The following is an 8,525-nucleotide window of genomic DNA, read 5'->3' as shown; positions in this document are numbered from 1 at the left end:
GACGGACGGACGGACGGACGGACATGGCTCAATCAAATTTTTTTTCGATCCTGATTATTTTGATATATGGAAGTCTATATCTATCTCGATTCCTTTATATATGTACAACCAACCGTTATCCAATCAAACTTAATATACTCTGTGAGCTCTGCTCAACTGAGTATAATAAAATTGACACCTCCACTGTCGGCTATATTTTCACCTTGAGGATTGATGCCATTAAGACGTAAGCCCGTCTGCTCATCCGTGTAGTTGCCATGCTGACCAATAATACACGAGGCCTTCTCCAAGTAGGCTTCCTCAGTATTTACCGCCCACCTATCTATCAAGCTTCCCTGCAAATCGAAACGACAACCCTGGTCGTCGAAGCCGTGTATTATTTCATGATCAATAACAAAACCAATAGCACCATAATGCATATACTTTGGACAAGCAGCATTGAAGAAGTGACCTTGCAAAATACCAGCAGGGAATTGTATACTATTCTCAATGGCCGAATAGTCAGCATTTACAACCGCTGGCCGAGCATGACGAATCCAATCCGTTTTATTCACTCGCAAGCGCAGCTTATTGAATTAGTAATCTGTACCGAAGACATTCATCCTGAGGAATGACCCAAAATATTTATTTGGATCGATCTCCAAATTTTTATAATACTCCTCCAATTTCGCATTATCCAACATCTCATCGGGATATCCAATGTGCGTAGCCATACTACGTAACTGATGTGCAACCATATTTGTTCAAATGTTCTTGGTATTATACCCATAAGCTCTGCGTGACCACGCACACCCTTCATCGTTTGTGTTTACCTGTACCAGTTTGCCCGGAAGCAAATATACAACCATTAAATCCTTCAAGCACTGAACTTACTAATGGGAACACGACTTCATTATAAATATTAATTTGTGATGCACTCACATCGTACGAGCGGCATCATATGTAAACATTTTTGGCTGTTCCTTATTTGCATCTGTTAGGTTTGTACGCACTCATTGGGTGATTGGCTTCCAGCCATACCCGGACGTCGTGATCGTGCACTCACTTTGTTGTGCTCTACCACTTTAAAAGACTTGGTGGAGTCAGAGAAGGTCAAATAATGTATAATATATTCGATTTTCTCTGGTGGACTGCAAAGTTTGTTGTATTGAACTTTACCAATTTTTTGTTTATTTTTCTTCTTTTAATAATGCATTATTTGTGCGTTTACACTAGATTCAAACGTCAACAGCAATTGTACACGCCGCGGTTGTTTTGGTATATTTCGTGTAGCTATTAATTACGCGAGGGTCCATATTGTCACCAAATCATAACGACTATGCGTTTCACAAACTTGACGATTGTGGCATGTTGCACGCAAATCACGTTTGTCCAATTAAAATTCCTTAGAAATTTCACAATTGATATTCAATAGTTTACATGCTTCATAAATATGTACAATTGGTGTTGGTTGTGTTGGTTTTTGTAATGAACGGTTCTTTGCATGTTTGGAGTTCATACGATCTTGTAGATAAATGGGTATAAAGCACATTTCCCAACAAAATACTTCGAATTTGGTGCCTGGGCGAATGCAACTAAGAGGCCAATACCGTTGAATTTAACGCCCGGAGTACGTGGATAGTGAATGCAGGCATCATGCAAAGCTCCACTTAAAGCACCTTCTAGACGAGATCATGTTACTAATTCATGTTACAAAATCAAGTATGATATCGGTATGTCCGTTTGTTTGCTGTTACTCCATAGTCGTAAACTATTTTCACCACGCCCTAAAGCCGGCACAACAATGCTCACCAAACCATTTCCAGTAGGTGTATAACGCGCACGCCAAACTGGTGAAGACATTGTTATGATTTTTTCAGCACGTCGTGGATAATTTATATCAAAATACTTGACTGTGCCATCTTGACTCGCTGTATCCAAATACGTTTCACGCAAATGACGCCCTATTTAAATGCGCAGTCATATAATGGACAGGACAAGAACCCTTACGCATGTCCCCTATACGTAAATCACCATCATGTGCCGCTGCTAACAAATTACCTGAAACACGATTGAATCCAACTTGCATAGCACCGGACACACAGACTGCGCTCAATGAAAATGCGGGCTTGCGTGGATCACGTAAATCCCATATATGTGAGAATGTATCAATTGAACAACTAACTAGGAGATTACTATTCTTGCTGTGCCAATCAATATCAGTAACCATGCGTGTATGGCCGCGTAATGAATGATAATGATGCATATCTGCAGCACCCAAAGTTACAACGTCAATATGTTCGCTAGTCGCTATAGCACAATATTCTTGTATTGGGTAATGCTGCAAACTCCGCTCCGGAGACTTCGTATTTGGAATTACGTTGAAATTCTCGTAATGCTCCGTAATCTTGTCCGAGACGTTTAAGCGCTAAACGACTTCAGCCAGCTAATAAAACCCATTGTCCAGTATAATCTACAGACACTGCTGTTCGCAGCATTAATCGAATCTGATGTGGGTGGCATATTCCAGTTGGTGAACTGGGAAACGTACAAAATGCACTGAATTTGGCTTTTGTTTGATAATTGAGAATATCAATTTAAGGTTTTATCAGCTGTCCTGCTATCAATAATTTAGAGTTGTTAAATATTTCATTTCCTTAAATGTGATTTCGTAATTTTTTTTTTTTTGGCCAAAACCTGCAAAGAAAAAAAGAAAGAAAATCCATTAATACAATGCATAAATGGGGGTGCGCGCCGTCAGTTGTCACCTTTTTTGCGATGCCGGTATACCAATAATCAGAACGAAATCTGACACAAAACCGTCTCCTGGACCTATACAACCAGTCACCTAGAAAATAAGAAGAAAATTAATTAATAACATGGAATAAAAGAAATATTTATCATTAATATTTTATATTATATTATATTATATTATAGTAGTGTTTTTTCATATCGGATTATATTATTCGAGAATTTACAATACTTACCATGTCCTCAATGACCACCGAACATCGTACTCCAACCAGCGTAAAAAATGGAAAGAATGAAGCAATCTACCGTTTGCTTCAATTCTGTGGAATTTACGTTATATACATAGGTATGTATCAACGTTCGCGAGTATTGTTTCATTTTTTGCCTTTGCCGTTGATATGCTTATACCAGTGCGCGGACTCTAAATAATGAAAATGTTGGTAGTGGTAGGTTTTTCCAATGTGCCAAAATACTGCCATAAAACCACCGACATGTTCTCTTACTTTAAACTTTATTTTCGTTCAGAATTGTGCACACAAACTGATGAAAATAGAGCAGGACAATATATGCGTGCGCATTCACTACATTCATTTAATAAGCAACTTTATTTCTTGTCTTTGAAGTCTGCTTACAAATGTTCAAAATGTGATTGGTTTGGTCAGCATCACCCCTTATTGTTATTTTGGGTGTGCGCGACAATTCAATATCAAATTATTACAATATTTGGTTTTAGTGCGAAAATATTGAAATGGTGTTAGATTTTTTTGGGTTTGGTGGTAGGAGTAGCAGGTATGAAAAATGGGTCAAAAAGGTTGGTCAATCTACCAATGCGGTAAAGTCCGTGCACTGACTGTCCATATAGTTATATCAACGCATGTACATATATATGTCGAGTTTAAACGTACATTATATTAGGGATGCATAAAAGGAGGCAAACGGGTACCCAAAAACCCGTTTCTCACAACTCGGTATCGGAGCCAAATATGCTTCGGGAACCGTATCATTTGCTAAAGGTTGTCAATTAAACAGGACTCCAAGCCTACTTGGGGAACGATTGAACAAATAAGTGAAGGGAAATACAAACAAATAAAAAATTATACATTTTATAAATCTCTCCCCTCTTCCAAAACGAACATTTTTTTAATTTTTATTTTTCTTTATATAGCATATAATGGCGGGCAGGAAAGTTGTTGGTTTTTAGCACCAACAACACAAATAACAGCGACTCAAAAGAACCCCAGTTCGGTACCAAAATGTGCGAACCGAAAATCGTAAATGCTCATTTTTCTGCAGCACTAGTGTGTCCGAGGCTAACTAAAACGCTACCGGATGACACAAAAATAATAATATTAGGGCACTAAAGACCCACACACATAGCGCGCATTTAAAGAGGCCATGCACAGAACATGCGATGGATGCATATGTTTTTAGGCAGCTACCGCTGGATTTTCCCCAAATCTCGATAATAAAATTAGGGCCTACTCGCCACCGAACGCGTGACATAGTCATAATAAATCATCGAGTTCCCTTTATTTATTCCATCTTCTCTAAATAGAATGACTCGTTACGCGTCGCTACGCTAGAGGACCGAGCACCAAGCCGCTCGTTACCCGAAGCCGTGCCATCTATGCAGCGCGCAGAATCCGATCAGGTCCTTTCCTATCTATCGCGCAAAGTCCCGCTGCAACGGCTGCGCGAAATTATCAGAGCTAACTTCTGCCAAAATTGTCTATCGATGGTGCATCGCGCTAGAGACTGCACGAGTAAGCGCTGGTGCCGAATATGTGGGAGCAACCATCATACCACACTGCACCTTTCAATGGAAGATATTTCAACGGAGCCACAGCAACCCAAGAGCTGGAACCAGCTGGTCTTAGAAGAGGAGGAGGAGGGCGGGGGGAACATGCATCACGACTCCAGTTGGCGCCAGAGTAGCCATTGGGCGAAGGGTTGGGCGTCTGTAGTGTGGGCCGGAGTGATTCCGTTCCTAAAGGAACTGTGTTGTGGTAGCTGGCGCGGCCGGGTGGCCAGTCTACCGTCTCGGTTGTGTCCGTGCGAGTTTCGAATAACGCGTAGCTAACGCGGCCGAGGGGCCAATCTACGCTCGCGCGTTTTCCGTGGTGCTCGCAGGTATCGTTGCGTGGGTGGGCGGAAAGGCCGTGAATCCGCTCCACTTTCCTCTCGTCTTTCGTGCGCTAATATGGGTTGGAACGGCCGTGGGTCCGATTCCCTAGTGTTTGCTCGACCTGTATAGGAGTCCGCTCTACTCCTGGATGGTATCTGTGGACCCTCAGTAAAGGCCGACTCGGACGCATGGAGAGACAGCCCCTCATCCATAATCCCGTCGTCCACCTGTTGCACTGCTCGCGCAAAGTACGATCTTCGGGTGGGTACTTTTGGGGACCCACCCGATCCAGTATGCATTAAAGGTGATTTAGTTTTTACTTTTTTTAATTTTATTTAAGTTCACACATTTAAATAGTACGTTTTTCTTAAATAAATGTAGTCTTTCTTTAAACGAAAAGAAATATGAACATGTATATCTTTTTACTTTTCTTTGCAATCCCTAGCTCTAGGCAAACATGGCTCAGGCCTCTAACCATGACGGGCAAGTGGCGAATGACCGAGGCATCCGCAAACATGCTCGCACACTACGCAACTCATCGTGCGTGCTGCCAAGCCAGCGGACTGGCTGTCGTTAGGTTAAGTTAGTTATACGTTTTTTATTTTTTCCTCTTCGTCGGTGATCCTTGGAGGACTGTGAGGTTGCGTACCGCAAGGGGGGCGGCATGTTTAGGCCCAATGCCTAACGTTCACTTGATTGACGGCGCCCCTCCCTAATGTTTTAATAAAATTTCCAGCCACCCACACTCACGCCGTATTTGTGTGCATGCATGCATATGCATGCGTTTCATGGACATGCATGTGTGTGTGTGTGCAGGTTGTCAGCACCCATGCACGTATACGTAAGGGTGGTTGTGTGTGTGGCTTTTCCCCTCCTTAATACCAGAGGACTTTTTCGCGGCTTAGCGGTTGCCATCAACGGCACAACCGGCCTCTTTCTCGACCAACCGCCTAACGATACGCATCGTCCAAGGATCAACGCCGTACTTTTTTATACAGGTAAAATATCCCTCATCACCTTTTGCATTGTCCATTTCCGTTCAATTTAATTAAATACAATATTATAAGGTGGAAATCCTCTTTGTGTTTCCTTTTATTGTATTTTCTGAGTGAACCTTCCCGAGATCGACCCTTGTGCGCCTACCCACTGTCGGTTCCAGACGCACTCAGGCCGAATATACGTCAATAAGTTAATAAATAAAATACGTCAATAAATAAATAAATAAACTACGTCAAGACATAACACAGAACACAGGCCAAACATTGCACAAAGCACTACAAAAAAAACATAACTATTTTGCAAAAATATCTTTAGCGTGGTATACGCCGATCTTTTTCCCATTGCTGCCGCCAAGATCTTACATCGAATTCCCGATTACATTTAAAACTATACATATAATTTGTTTCGGGGTTAGCTTGGCATTATAATTGTCCATTTGTGAACTTTGCTTAAAGTTTCGGCGATATACCACTTGTCCAATATTAACATCTCTACTTCTAGTGTCGTATAATTTTTGGCTTCTTTCATGGGCCAACTTCAGCTCTTTCATAATTTTATTCCTAATCAGTTGCAGTTTGTTAATTGGAGCCTCTACCTCACAATCAATATCCTTTACCGCTGTCAGCTTTCGGTATAGATCATATGATGCAGCATGCTGTATCATAGGCATACCGAAAGTGGCGTAGTACGGCGACATGTTGATGGCTGCATGTGTAATGCTGCGGAGTGCAAATGCGGCATTACTGACACATTTGTCCCAATTTTCTGATTCTCTTTTATAAATGATCTAATGACCTGTAGGACAGATCGGTTTACCCTCTCCGCAGCGTTACCCTGAGATGAGTAGAAGGCGGTTTTTACATGTTTTGTGCCATATTTCTCTAAAAAGTTACCGAACATCTCAGAAACAAACTGTTCTCCATTGTCCGAATGCACATATTCGGGCTCGCCAAAAATATGAAAAACATCTTTTTCTAAAAACTTTACTACCTCAGCTGAAGTTGCCCTTTTCATTGGCTTTAAGAACACCAACTTCGAGAAATGGTCTAAACACACAAAGCAAACACATTACGATCACTAGAACGTGGAGAAGGACCCATAAAATCAATTAACAAACGTTGGAAAGGTCGCTCTCTGAGCTTGAAAACGTTTTGTGTCTTGTTGATTTTGCAAGTTTCGCAATCATTTATATATGCGCAAACATCTGAAAACATGCCTGGCCAGTAATATTTCTGACGTAGTCGGTATAGCGTTTTGTGAATACCGCCATTCCCAGACGGTGAGCTGTGAGACGCCTCTACCAGCCCCGGTCACAATTCCGACGGTACACAGAGCTTCCAGGTCTGGTGCGCTAGAAGGTTATGGCCCTGTCGAATTATGTCCTTTCAAGTCCATTGCAAACCCGGTAACTTGTCTTTGTTCTCCGTCACCGTCTTTTTCAACTCCGTATACTCCTCCGACTCGAAGCACGGTGACTCGAGACACACGTCTATGGCTCTGTCATTCGTCTGTATTTCGTCCATGTGCGTTCGTGTGAGTGTGTCAGGAACAACGTTTTGCGCACCTTTTCGATGTTGAATATCGAAGTCATAAACTTGGAGCTTCAAACTCCACCTTGCAATCCTCCCAGAAATATCTTTCTGATTCATGAGCCATATGAGGCTGGCATAATCAGGTATGATGGAGAAAGAGGTTCCTTTCACATAAGGTCGGAATCTTTTAACACTCACGATCGCTGCATAGCATTCTAGTTCTCTTATGCTGTAGTTTTTTTGCGCCTTATTTAGTTTTCCCGAAACGTAGGCAATCGGTCTTTCGTTCTGGTCATCGTCTAGTTGGAACAAAATCCCTCCCACTCCGTCAGTTGATTCATCACATTGAATACTAAATTTTCGGGGCTGAAATCAAACTTTGCTTCAAAATCTCAAAAGATTTCAAAGCTTCTTCCGTCACGGTAAATTTATTTATTTTGTCCTTTTTGAGGCAGTCATGCAGCGGAGCTGCAATTGTCGCATAGTCCTGTATGAAACGACGGTACCAGCCCGACATACCTAGGAACCGTCGTAGTTGCTTCGGGGTTTTTGGGATTGGAAAGTCTCTCTCAGCAACCACTTTATTGGCGTCTGTTATAATACAACCATCCCCAACTGCGTATCCTAAATAGCGAACCTCTTTAAAACAAAACTTCCTTTTTTCGACAGTAATCGTTAAGTTAGCCTCGAGAAGACACCGAGCGATTTTTTCCAACAAACACATATGAGACGAGAAATCTTCGGAACACTAACAAATCATCCAAATAAACGAAAACACATTCACGTAAAGCGGCCGGAATGACCTTGTCAATTAGACGACACATTCGTTGTGCTGCATTGCACAACCCAAAAGGCATGACAGTAAATTAGTAAAGGGGTCGGCCAAGGACAGTGAAGGCAGTCTTTTCACATGATTTCCTCTCGATGGGAATAAGCCAGAAAGCATCCTTCAAGTCGATTGCGGAAATATACCTCGTGTTTTGTAGGCGACTCAAAATTTCATCAATATGTGGTAAGGGGTATGCGTCCTTTATAGTTCTTTCATTCACTTTGCGAGCTTCTAGGCAAAGCCGATTCTTCCTTCCTTTAATAAACAGTGATACGTAGGAATTCCAACTACTGTTGGACTCCTCGATAAC

At 41.8% G+C, this 8,525-nt stretch overlaps 1 pseudogene; it reads right to left on the bottom strand.

Annotated features, from left to right (window-relative positions):
• Positions 1-1,689: 1,689 nt before the first annotated feature.
• Positions 1,690-6,551, bottom strand: LOC137234975 (GATOR2 complex protein Wdr59-like; annotated as a pseudogene).
• Between the last annotated feature and the right edge of the window lie 1,974 nt (positions 6,552-8,525).

This window comes from Eurosta solidaginis, chromosome X, assembly GCF_040869045.1.
Source record: "Eurosta solidaginis isolate ZX-2024a chromosome X, ASM4086904v1, whole genome shotgun sequence".
NCBI classification, from domain to species: domain Eukaryota; kingdom Metazoa; phylum Arthropoda; class Insecta; order Diptera; family Tephritidae; genus Eurosta; species Eurosta solidaginis.
The sequence above is the reverse complement of the archived record's forward strand: the minus strand, read 5'-3'. Positions and strand labels throughout refer to the sequence as shown.